Raw genomic sequence first — 12,856 nt, 5'->3', positions numbered from 1 at the left:
CTAAGGGGAACACTTGGACTCTGCAATCCCCACGTGGATTTGTTCCAGTAACTGTTTAGCCTCAAAACAGCTGCACCTGCATAAGCAACCAGCTGACACCAGAGACAGTGAGCATCGCACCTAGGGGGAAAAGTTCTGTATCATAAAAATTCGGCTCTCGGCGACCAACTTCCGGTCCAGAATGGCCACACCACAGGGGGAGAGCGCTCCTGCCTGAGAAAAGAATGAGGAGATCAGAGGAGGAAAAGGAGGCTGTGCCAAGAAAGTCCACGCCTTGCTTCTCCCGCACAGGGTTTACCCGAGGTCAAGGAAGATTTTTTTTCTTACAGGACAAGGGAGAATTTAAAAAAGAAAACACGTAAATCCCAAAGGATCCAGACAGCTGTGCTGAGCAGGGCAGAATAGGAAATCTGTCAGTCGGGCACAGGCAGAGGCAGCGGCCCCAATCTGGAGTTTAAAGCCCCGCCTGCAGCCCCGCGTGGGAATTGGGACAAGTTAGTTAACACTGCGTTAACTTGCGTTTCCCAGCTGGAGAACGAGCAGCTTCGCAGCCGGCTCGACCGGCTCGCGCTGCAGGGAGGGCACGGTTCTCCACAGCACGCCCGGGACACTGCGAGCGCACGGCGCTCGGTCCCACGCCGCGTGGCTGCTGTCAGTGAGTGGTCCCCAGAGCTAGCTGCTCGCGGAGCGCCCTGCTGCCTCGGTTTCCCCGGGGGGTCTGAGATGACAGCCCTGCCGCTGGCTGCACCGCAGCCTGATCCCTCGGGCACTGCCGTGCCCACCCTGCCCGGAGCCCGGCCCACTTCAAGGGGGGAACCCGGGGTCCGCCCGGGACACTTGCAAAGCCTCGGGCGGGCCCAGGGAGAGGGGCGTCCACGCACCTGTCCCCGCGCTCGGGCCCAGCGGCGTCCTGCAGCCGCAGCCCGCCCCGCGCTCTGCTCCACCCGCCCGGCAGCTCGCGCCTGGGCGCCCGCAGCTGCCAGCGCTTCTGCTCTGCGCCTGCTGCAGCGGCGCACCGCGATGACGCCAGCGGCGCGCAGCAGTGACGTCAGGAGCGGCTGGACGCCGGGCCCTGCAGAAGGTGTTTGAACGAAGGGCAGCGTACGTGCACTGAGCTTGGGGAGTGAGCCTCATGGTTACCCTGAGCTGCAGGCTTTCGTGCGTCGGTCGGTCCGTCTGTCAGTCTGCCGATTCCTCGTGTGACCTCAGCTGACCTGGATGCTCCCACCAGCAGCAGACCCAGTGGTGGAGTGCATGTGGGCTGTGTGCGTTTAGGTACCTAAGCGTGATCTTGCCCTTTTACGAGATGTGTGAGAGTCAGCTGAATTTGTTAAGAATGTGGAGGCAGGGGTTGCAAAAGGCAGCTTTGTGAAATTTCTGTTAGTGGCTGATCCTCAAAGGGGGGGAAATGAAGAATGGACAAGGTAAGACTTGAAAGATACAAAGCCGCCAAGGCAGCAGGAGTCAGCTTTTTTCCTTTTTGAGGGATATTGCGCAAAACAGTGTATGCGGCGATTGTGCTAAATGACCGTGTTCTGACTTCTGAGGGTGTTGAGGTGTACATTCCAAATGCTCTCACCACAGAAATTGCCAAGTGTTTGAAATAATGGTGTGCTGATTAGCTCAGCTTAGTTGTTTAGATTGTACTCATAATTCATAACAGCCCCTCATATATATGTGTGTGTATAAGCTATTATGCATGCATTTACAATTAATACCTTTTTCAGAACCTCTTGAAGAAATTCAGGTCAAACATTATTTCACTTGAGCTATTTAAACAAAACAACACTGAGCAGGAAGAGGCTCTTTTGCAATATTTGCCAGAACTATTGACGAGGCCAATGGTAATCAAAAGCATTAGTAATTTAAAATGAAAACGATATACCACTCAACACACCTTAAATATGAACTAGAATCTGGGAACACACATAAGACATGGTCTGTCCTCAAGTCACTGCTGTTGGTTCTTGGTGGCCATCTTGCACGGTCTCATCCTAATCTTCTCAGACAAACCTTTGTGCATGAATAACCCAAAAAATCTTAGACATAGCTCCCTAGTATTGAAATTCCTGGGCCCTGAACATCAGGACTACAACTGAGAGGCCTCTCTTTCCCCACTCTTCCCCAGCAGTTGTCCCTCCCGTGGTCCTGAGACAGCCTGTGCCGCTCCTCCCAGCATCTTGTGGTCCCTAAACTTGTTCTCCAGGCCTTCCCTATTCTCTCGGGGCCTCAATTAGCACATCCTACTGTATGTCACAAAGATTAACAAGCACCAAGTGTTAGGCCCTCATCAGTGCATGTCATAATTCCATAAGGTTACAAACTCGTGATGCCAGAACCTTGCACCAAAGTCCTAATCAACGCTCAATGCTGTGTTCTAATATGTACCGCATATTTGAAGCTGAGGCCCAAGAACAAGACTTTCTTAACTTGAACTTTCTACTTCTCTTTATAAGCCCATCTTAAGGAGCAGATACTCTCTTCTGGAACCCCAGAGATTGGAAATGGGTATTCATACAATAAGCAGTATAGGTCTTCTTGAAGTCAGAGACCCTGCCTTTCTTTAGCCTCATGTGTACCTTAGCAAAACAAAACAAAACAACAATAAAAAAAAAAAACCACTTCACTAAAGTTCTGGAGCACTGTATATTGGCTACAAAGAATAATTTAAAAAAAACATGAAATTTTGTGTATAGGATACTGGGCCCTAATAACAAAACAAAACATGAAAGGAAAAAAATTAAAAAGGCCTTAGGTAGGAAAGACTGACACAGAAATTCTAAACTATAAGCCGGAGGGAAAATATGTCATACATAAAACTCAGTTGTGTGGATTCTTCTTGCACAAGAGATACTGTATGTGTCAATGTGGATCGCCATGCCAAGAAGTCCAGGTTACTTAATGGAAATTGTTTTGGAAGCAGGTGACTCCCTAAGCAATCTGTTTTATCAACAGAGTGAATTACAGTAACCAGTCCAGCCAGTCAAGATGGAGCAATGCGTGAATTCGCTGCCTGATGTAACATAGCAAAAACCAAACAGACATTTACACACCAGACATCATATACCTGAGATGGACAGTCCAGGGGAGGGAAACAAATGAGCGGAGCCCCATCATTACGTTGATTTATCACCTAGAAAGAGGAGGAACTCAGAAGTGTAGGTAGACTGAGAGATCATGTCTGATGGAGCTGGTGCAGATTACCAGAGAGAAGAAAGCTATGTGGCACAGGGAGCCATGAAGGCCTGCAGACCTCAGTCCAGCTGATTCCCACACATGTCAGGAAGCTATCCACGTACAGGAAAGAAGGACACATAAGCACATGAAGAGAAGAAAGAACACTCCCTGTGGCTTGCACAAGATAGGGGATTATTCTTGTTCCTACAAGTCAGAGTTAAAAGATTCTCAGTGGTCATACAAGACTGTAAAATGCCTGATCTTCAAAGAGTGAAAACCCCATAATCCATGACATAAATGATCTCACCTCAGTAGCAGAGCAAAACTAGCCCTACAGTAAAGTCTATTATGGTCCTATTTAACAAATCTCAAAAAACCAAGCTCTACCCCCAAACCCTTAATTCAATTGCTTTAAAACAAAGTATCTTAGAATAATGCATGAGAATACTTACAGGAAATAAAACATATTCTGTATCCTGTAACTCACGGTGAAATTCTCAGTACAGTGAAATTATTAGGTATGAAAAAGGAACAGGGAAGAGTGATGCATAGCAAAAATGAGGAAAGCGACAGCTGAGAAGCCTGGAGATAGTAGGTTAATTACAAGCAGAATAGAGACATGGAAAAAAAAGCCACATCTAGACTGGGAGCGAGGGTGTAGCTCAGTTGGTAGATTGCTTGCTTAAGTCACATGCATGAAGTCGTGTATCCCATACATAGAACTACCCACCAGTAGGTGTGGAGACATAGATAGACTTTTAATTCCAGCACTTAGGAAATAGAGGCAGAGGACCAGAGTTCAAAATCATCCTCCACTATAAGGTGAGTTCAGTGCCTGCTGGGCTACAAGTGACCCTGTCTCAAAACAATCTAAATCAAACAGACGTTGTAAAAATCACTGAGATTTTTTTTAACATATAAACACATACACACTTGCGATGAATTAACAGCGGTTAATTGTTACTGAAAAATAAACTGAGTTACTTTAAAACACTGTGTGAGAACTATGCAGAATGCAGCATCAAGGGACTAGAGATAACGAACACAGCATCAGGAACCTGAGGTGCCTGTGACTGGTGTCCACGGAGGAAAGGAGAAAGGTTAACACTGAAAGATTCATCTTTTCTAGAGAAGACTCAAGCTACAGGAAATGTTACTGGTTTTCAGACAAAAAGTAAAATGCTGTAGATTGAAATATGAACCTATACAAAGGAATTACAAGACCTTAAGAACCCCTGGATAATGTTCATAGTAAGATCTCTTTAAAAGATAATGACTTTACAACAAAAATAAAAACAATGGACTGTGGAGTTTACAGCATGCAGAACTCACATGTATGACAACAGCAGGGAGTCCAACCCCACAAAGAAGAAAGGTATTGGTGACGGGACCAGAACCCAAGCCTTTCTCACACTTAAGCTCTGTGTTTTCTCCAACATCTACACTGCCTATTTAATGGTCCCTCTCCAAAAGGCTCCCCTGGTGATCGACAGGAACATGAGTACATTTGTTCCAGTTATTACTGATCCACTGTACACTTCTCCAAAAGAGAACAGTATTAGCTGACTTTTCGAAACCCAATCTTGTAGTCACTAGCCATGGCATCTCTTGATCTCAAATACAACAATTATTCTACAAAATCCTAGTCAAAGAAATCAGTTGAATGACGAAGAGGCCTAAACTTTTCTCCAGGCTCCTTCTGGGTATTGAATTATTCAGAAACTATTTACAAAGCCTCTCCTTGATGCCAGACACTCTGCTGTAAATATGGCTTTAACAGGACAATGCTGTCCCTTCTCTGGAGGGTATAGCTGGTATACTTACTCAACTCCTGTTTATTGCCCTCCAAAAGATTCAAAGCTCGGCGTTAGCCCTTTGCCTTGTGGCGTCTAGCCTTCTCTCAGTTGCTCTCCCTGAGAGAGCTGCTGGTCTAACATCTATCTGTCCTTTCCCTCTGATTTTGTTCAGGGTGATCTTTTGCCAGGCTCTGAGAAAAGAAGGAAGCAAGGTGTCTAAGCCAATTATGATAATCTCATTCCCGAATATTGCAACTGTTCGCTGCAGCCAAGATGGTCACGTGACTTACTTTAGGGCAGTGTGACCTAAGAGAAAAGCAACTGTGAGGATTGCCCAGCTTTGCTCTCCCAGTTAAAGGGATACAGCAGACATTGCTGCTTCCCTGCTTCCCCAAGTCTAGCTGCCGTAATTGTCAGATCAGATCCCCACCTACTTAAACCACTAGCATCTGACAGTCTGTCCCTCTCAGGCAAAGCTACATCTGCTTTGACTTTCACTGTGGGCACAGTTCTTGCTGCTCGAATGACTCAACCACATGAAAGAGTAAACAGAGAAGAGAAGAGCTTTAGAAAGCTGCCTTGCTAGCCTGCAGGCTGGGGGCTGGCAGTGGAAGGGGTGGACGCCATCTTTTAGAAATGATCTCAGGCCATAGGGGATCGAGCATCCCTCACTCACTTTGAGCACATTCATAGTGCTTCAGGGACCTCACTTTTGCTGAAAGTTGCATCATCAGGGAATGGATATGTAGATTAAGCTCCAAATAAACTCAAAGGAGGATTTCCATGTTAAGCATGGTGCTGGCTGAAAACAGCTTGACTACATGATATTTTTGTACTGATGTACCCATCATATCCTTATTGGTTTAAATAATAACACTTCAAATCCAAACAATTCAGAGCAGAATAATGACTGGTCTGGCTCCTAGAGAATTCAGGATCCTCCAAAGTGCTACACCATGAAAAGTGGTCCCAGCCAATGGCCAGAAACCACTCACTCAGCCTCAAGCAGTATTTTCTTCCGAGTTTTGAAATGGTCTGAACATTTACTCAACATAGTGTCCAGTAAACTTCTAGTCTCAGGTGTCAGACATTGAGCCTCCTTTAAGAATGAGAAGACAGACAGAGGCAAACAAAAGTCCCCAATACTGAAGCCAACTGTAGCGGAAGATAATGGTCTAAGGTGCACAAGGCCAGCGTTAATGACTGTGTACGCTGAATGGGGGAGGGTCCACGTGGCAAGGCAGGTTGGTGCCACAGTCTTTCAGTGTGGTCCTCTAACCCGTCAGCAATGGTCAGTCAGACTTTGGGGAACCCTTTCCTGGCATGGCATAGTGCCTAGCTGATAGGGTGAGGGACAAGGCTCACAATTCAGGAAGAAAACAAGGCAGAGACTAGGTGGACTCCAAGGCCACCAGCCACTAGCTGGGCCTCAGGGTGGTGACATAGTGTGAAAGAGAAACTATAGGCAAGCAGGGTGAGCAGTCGGTAATAGAGAAATTAGCTAGTGTGTCTTTAAAAAGCCAAGCTAGCTCACGCTTATGGAATGAAAGCTATTTCCTCTCTGCTCAGAGTATACCCAGACTTAGCTGTGCCATCAGGGAGGCCAAGCAGCTGCAGTTTGTGATAGAACACAGAAAGAACAAGAAGCTGCCTGACTGGGGTCTCTTGGCAACAAGACAAGCTCAAGAGAGCTCCACTTTCTCACTGGAAGTTCAGCTGGATGGTGTGAGAGGAAAGTTGTCTGAAGGGGGGGTGGGGGCAGAATTCAGCACAGCCCAGACACTGAGAAGCAAACTGAGGGATGTAACTGTGCTTCAGAGATGAGGGCCCTCTCATCCGGTGCAGCATTCCCCTGTCTAGGTAAGGGCTGGTGGTAGAAACTGAAAAGTCATCATGGTCTGGTCCTGGAGAGTGGAAAGTTTAGTGGACCTTGACACACAGGAGTGGGAAGAAGGATGAGAGGTGACAAACAAAACAGGAAAGATAAAAGAAGGATATCAGGATCCATCTCAGAACTCCTCGATGGCCTCTTTGCTCATGTTCACTCTCAGCCTTGTTCTATAATCGCCTTTGCTTATCATCTATGCACTACTCTGTCTCACCTAAATCATACAATGAGCACCACAGAACTGAGACTCCCAGAGAACCAGAAATCCTAGTAACATTCAGAGAGCATTTCTAGGTGGAGGGCTCCACACTTGCCCACGGTGAAAATGACCTCCCTCTAAAAAGACCACAGAAAATACCTGACCAGAAGCCAAAGAAACATTCCAAAGCCCAGAGGGACGACAGCTGGAGATCTGAGCCAAGGCCAGTGAGGCTAAGGAAGAACGAAGTTGCAGAGGAGGAGTAGAAGAAAGTCAGGACCAGAGCGAGCAAGGTGTTGTAAGCTGCAGCTCTTTGAAAACTTTAAATTGTGACACATGATACGGATGTCATGGTGGAGTCTGCATCTCCCTCACCTTGTTAGATTAGGTAAGAGCTGACAGACAGGTCTAACGCTGTGAGCAGTCTGGAAGGAGGAGTGGGCAGTGGTTCGGCAGCTCTGATGTCCCCAGGGGCCTGCCCGGGGCACCTTAGCAGTGCAAGAGCTGGTGGGCAGAACGGCCACTCTGTAATCTCCCTCTCTCCAGCACTTGCTACATCCCGAGCACAGTGAGCAAGAGGACCAGAGCCTGCCTTTCCCTCTCTCGGCAATTGAAACACTGCCTGGCCTTCCCATGAGCAAAATACAAGCTGCAGGGAAGCCGGACCCATCACTTCCTCAATGAGGAAAAGCATGGGGGGAGGCAGGGGGAAGGAGAACGAATCTGCTGTCCTTCCCACAGCCACACAGGCTAGGAACTATTTACACACCTACTTCCAGAGAGGGAAACTGAGGCACAGAGGGAAGGTCAGGTCAAGTAAATGTTAAGTGGCGGGACCCCCACGGGAACTTTGATGTCTGGCTCTAGAACACATGGCCATAAATCTTACATAGTCTGCTAACTAGGGCTGGGATGTGATGTCCTTAGCCTGAGATGACCCTCAGCCTGAACAGTGCAGAGCAGCACTGGCACACACACGCACACGCGCATGAACACACCCTTATAGCAGAAAGTCTGAACATTCTGTGAGGGATGTGGAGACAAAGAGCCTGCTTCCCCTACTGGATGTGCCCCTGCTTTACCCCTCTCTGACCCCCAATTCACCCACCTGGGTTGTTGATTCTCTAATGTTCACTTACTCTTTGTATTATTTGGGAATGGAAATAATGTATACAAAATCATTAGCACAGTGTGAACCATGGGTGGGATTTCCTCAATGGCAGCCATCATTATACCGAGTAAAGATGTGCTGTGGATATAACCATAGTTCTTTGAGAGTTCTGGTCTCCACTTGGGAAACGTATTCCTTGTGAAATTCTCAGGGCCATAAGTGAGAATCCTGTTCTCTTGAGCTTGGATTCCAACAAAGATTTTTCTCCAAAATTCCAAAGTTCACATAAATCTTTCAGGTTTGTTTTCTGGCAAGAATGCCTCTGGGTCAGTCAGGATAAACTGACTGCAGCAACAAGTGACTCCAAGTGTTAAGATAACAGAGGTTAATATAGGCCGATTCTGCATGTGTATTGGCAAATGGTTCTTACAAGGGCTGTGCTCATGAAGATCACTGGGTGAGCCAAGCAGAAGGAAATCATGTATTGACAGGCACCTCACTGATTGTCAAGACTGGGGAAAGATGACCTTACCTCTTCATCTACATATCAGCCTATTCATACTTTACTAGCTACAGTAATCCCACCAAGCATGTGGGGAAAGGAACAGCCCAGTTGATCTCCAGAACAATCAGTGGCAATTCTGGTTGGGCTGAGAAAGCAAAGGCCTTAATCTGGGGTGAAGAAATTGAGGAGCTCTAGCCAGTGTTGCACACGCCAGCACGCAGGTGTGTCCTCACCTTTGCTCAGAACCAGGTCATTGCACCTCTGAAGACGGCACTTGGTTTAGGAAAAACGGTTCCTAAGTATTGTTAAGACTGTGTCTCTGAAACTTGCCATTTGTCCTTGAAAGATACTAGGTAAGCTTTCTGGTGAATGTAAGATGCTGACAGAGATGGAGACGAGGCATCTGCTCTCAGAGGGTGCCAGGAGAACAGAATACCTCCAAAGGAACCTTGTAGACTCCTGCATGAGTTCAGAGTGTAAGGAGCAAGTTGAAGCTGAGTATAAGGAAAACCCCCTTCCATTGATGCAAAAAGCCACACCCTCCCAAATTCGTTTCTACCACTGGATATACTTCTCTCCACGTCTTCTGCTGGCTCAAGGTTCTCCTCGGTTCCACCCCATACACTCTACTTATCAGACCTGAAACACAGGCACCATTTTAGACTTCTTCCTGTGACCACCCAACACGAAGCCCCGTCTGTGCTCTCTCCTGAGTTCCCCAGAACACATCACTCATCTCTTTCTCTCTCCTCCTACTCTAGCCTAACCTGAGCCGCCATCGCATATCTGGGAGGCAGAGCAGCTCACTGCTGGGGTCCCCATGTCTAGTCCTGCCACCCTTTGCCTTTTCAAGCAGCCTCTCCTCACATCATCCAAAACAAACATTTAAAAAGACAACACAGGCCATGTCGAACACTTATCCCTACTCCAACTTACTAAAATTTATTCAAATGTCTTAAATATATTCTCTACTCTGTGTCAAAGTTTGCCTTAATCAAGGTCCCTATCCTCATTTTCTTCTCATCCTTTCTCTGAATTTAGCTGCTTTGGCCTTTAGCGCTAGTGTGAAGGAGAAATGGTTCCACAGTCTTGGGCATCTGAACACTCTGTCCCCAGTCGGTGGTATCGTTGTGGGTGCTTTAGGTGTCACGGCCTTGCTGGAGGAAGCTCATCTCGTGTGGAAGCCTTACACCACCTCCAGTTCACTCATTTACCCTCGTGCCTGTGGCTGAGGACGTGAGCTCTCAGCTTCCTGCTCTGACTGCCAGCCCACCCCAATGGGTTGCCTCCACACCCCAGCAACATCTGGGTCAGAGTTATGGAAGCAATGTAAGTAGAGTAATGTAATGAGAGTAGGTGCTGGATCCCCAGAAGTGAGCAAGTATACAAGGTGAGCGGCCGGAGGCTATGGACCAAAACAGTGGTTCTCAACCTTCCTAATGCTTTAATACAGTTCCTCCTGTGTGGTGACCCCAACCATTATATCATTTTCATTGCTACTTCATAACAACAGTTTTGCTACTGTTGTGAATCATAATGTAAATATTTTTGCCAAAAGGGTCTCAACCCACAAGTTGAGAACCACTGGATGAGAATGTCAGCGATGAACAAAAGCCAAGTTGAGGATGGGAGCTAAACACACTTAGATCCAATAATTACAAAAAGACTTTTTAAGTATTTAAAGGAAAAACTAGAAGTGGCCAGAGATGGTCTTCTCACTGTCCTTCTCTCAGTATCAGAAGGTCAGAACTACTTTGCATGTTTTCTGTTTCTGATGAGTTCAAAGAAAACTGGGACTTCACTCATTAAGTCTAACTGAGAGTAAGATCAACCAAATTTAATTAACACTTTTTTCTAATGTACTTCTGAGAAAATTTGGTTTTATTACTTTCAAAAACAGAGAAAAGTTCAAAGCCTTTCTTTTGGGAAACTTGAGCATTAGAAACATGCTCTATGCAAATGTCTTTGATTTTTAACTTACCAATTTCCCAAAGAAAAGGTTTCCAAAGTAGAGTCGGTCATCAAACAACTGCCACTCAAGGTGAAGAATGTGTGCATCTCATCACGCAAATCAGACACAAAGGAAAATGTAAATATCGTCAGATCTGGTCTTGCTGCCACCCATCATGTAAGAGAGTCATCTCCTAACACAGAAGCAGATCCTGGGGGATGGGTTTTCCTTTATCCAAAGTTGTAGGTACAGTGAGGTTTGGTTCCCTTTCCGGTCGCTCTTGTCACCCCACCACTTGCTGGATCACAAAGCCAGCTAGTCACCCGGGGGAAGAATACGTCCATCTCATTGCACATTGATTTCTGTCTGTGATACAGCGTGCCCCCACTTATCAACGACACTGCAGTTACTGCATCCGAAGGCTCTCTGCAGTTCTGCTGCCATGCCCCTGCTATACTCCCCTGAGTCACGTGTAAATGACACACAAGAGTCATAGAAGTCTGAGGAACTTCAGTCAACAGGTGGGCGAATAGATGTCACTGCGAGGGAGGTTGGTTTTTCTCTAGGTCATTCACAAGTGGGGTCCTTAGCGTGGCCCATCTAAATCTGTAGTTCACTTGCCCATTAACTACTGCACAAATACAGTCTAAACCAACAATTAATGATTGTCTAACGCCTCAGCAATTGATCAAACACAGGAATGAGTGGAATTTCAGCCTCTCAGAGGTAAGACTCAGTTGATTCCTAGCTCCATAGAACTGGGACAAGCCCATGAACACTGTGTGAATTTTAAGTAATGGTAATATACCTAAAATAAAATCGCCTATGTAGCTAATTAACCTTATGTATTTAACCAGAGTGACTCTCCGGCAGATTGTAATTAAGCCGAACAATCAACTGCCTGACCTCAACATGTGACTAGCAAACTTTATTACTCTACAATCATGGTGGAACATACATGTATCCTGTTATTAATTAGGATTACAGCAAGGCATAGCTGCTGCTCTGACATGTCCAAAAGTATAATTATTCTGAACTCATACTTAAGACTGACCAACCACATGTCCGTATTTTGTGAAGGAATGTTGATGTAAATGCAGTTATGCAATTTGTTTTTAATTCCATCTATCATCATCTATCATCTGTCTATAGTATAACTGTCAATCTCCCCTCCCTCACTCTCTCACTTATTCCCCTTTTTGCATCTGTAAAGCAAAGCTTATAATAATACTAATTTATACTTGTAAGGGCTTAGAGTTAAAATATGGTATGTGTATAATCCAAACACTCAGGAGGTTGAAGTAGGAGGATTACTGCGAGGCCAGTCTGAGCTATATAACAAGACCTTGTCTCAAAAATCCAAGAAAAAAACATAGGTCTCTGAGACAGGCCCTGATATATAATAGATACTGTATTGTACCTTTAAGAGAACTAGAAAATTGATCCAGGAATCAGTCCCAATTGCTTTCAGGGATTGTAACTGAGATGGGGGTGTTTGAGAAGTACAATATTTAGATATTTAGAAGTAGGGCCTTAGAGAAGTGAATAGGGTTATATAAGGCACCAAGAGGGAGAGCCCACCCTTGGCTCCTGGCAGGAAGGGATCATAGGTTCACACATAGCCTCCATGTTTCTTGCCATGTGACACCACAGGAGGCTGCCAGCAAGGATGCCATCACCTTATGTGGTCCCTTAACCTTACACCTCCAGAACTTTGAATGACATTAGACCTCTTTTCTTCATTAAATTAGCCTGCCTTGAGTACTTCGTTAAAGTGACAAAAAGCAGATCATCCATATGTCAGTAAAGAATCATTCTGAGGATGGTGAAGATGATGGAGAAGAAGACAAGATAAAGAAGAGGAGACGTTATCTAAATCAGAAGGTAGGGATTGCGGTCAAATGTGAATCGTCCCCCACAGGGTCATGTGTTTAAACACTTGGTTCCAGCTGGTGGTGCTTTGAAGAATGTTCTGGAACTATTGTCACCCAGTGCCTAGCTGTTAAATGTAAGCCACGGGAGAGGCCTTCAGATGTTTAGCCCAGCCTCATTCCACCACTGAGATTTCCACTTCCTGATGCACCGAGATGTCAATGAGCTGAGCCAGTCAGATACCACACCTTCCCTAGGGTGAACGGCACCCTCCGCAGGCACCCTCCACAGGCACCCTCCACAGGCACCCTCCGCAGCTGTGAGCCAGGACGGAGCAGCCCCTGTCTCTGTGAACTG

At 46.1% G+C, this 12,856-nt stretch overlaps 1 protein-coding gene across 4 annotated transcripts in view; it reads right to left on the bottom strand.

Moving 5' to 3' along the window:
- Gpam (glycerol-3-phosphate acyltransferase, mitochondrial) overlaps nt 1-12,856 on the bottom strand; it is a 55,097-nt gene that overhangs the window by 29,266 nt on the left and 12,975 nt on the right. For 2 of the 4 annotated variants that reach the window (XM_041661451.1, XM_041661454.1), the window contains exon 1: nt 882-996. The exons of 1 other annotated variant lie outside the window; for it this stretch is intronic. The gene's annotated coding sequence lies outside the window, so the exon portion shown is untranslated. Of the gene's footprint in view, nt 1-120; nt 214-881; nt 997-5,001; nt 5,013-12,856 lie in introns of those variants that run through there. One more of the 4 variants, XM_041661452.1, reaches the window with a different exon arrangement.

Source organism: Microtus oregoni, unplaced genomic scaffold (genome assembly GCF_018167655.1).
Source record: "Microtus oregoni isolate MIOR12 unplaced genomic scaffold, Mior012 000012F_ref0000307, whole genome shotgun sequence".
Taxonomy (NCBI): Eukaryota; Metazoa; Chordata; class Mammalia; order Rodentia; family Cricetidae; genus Microtus; species Microtus oregoni.
The sequence above is the reverse complement of the archived record's forward strand: the minus strand, read 5'-3'. Positions and strand labels throughout refer to the sequence as shown.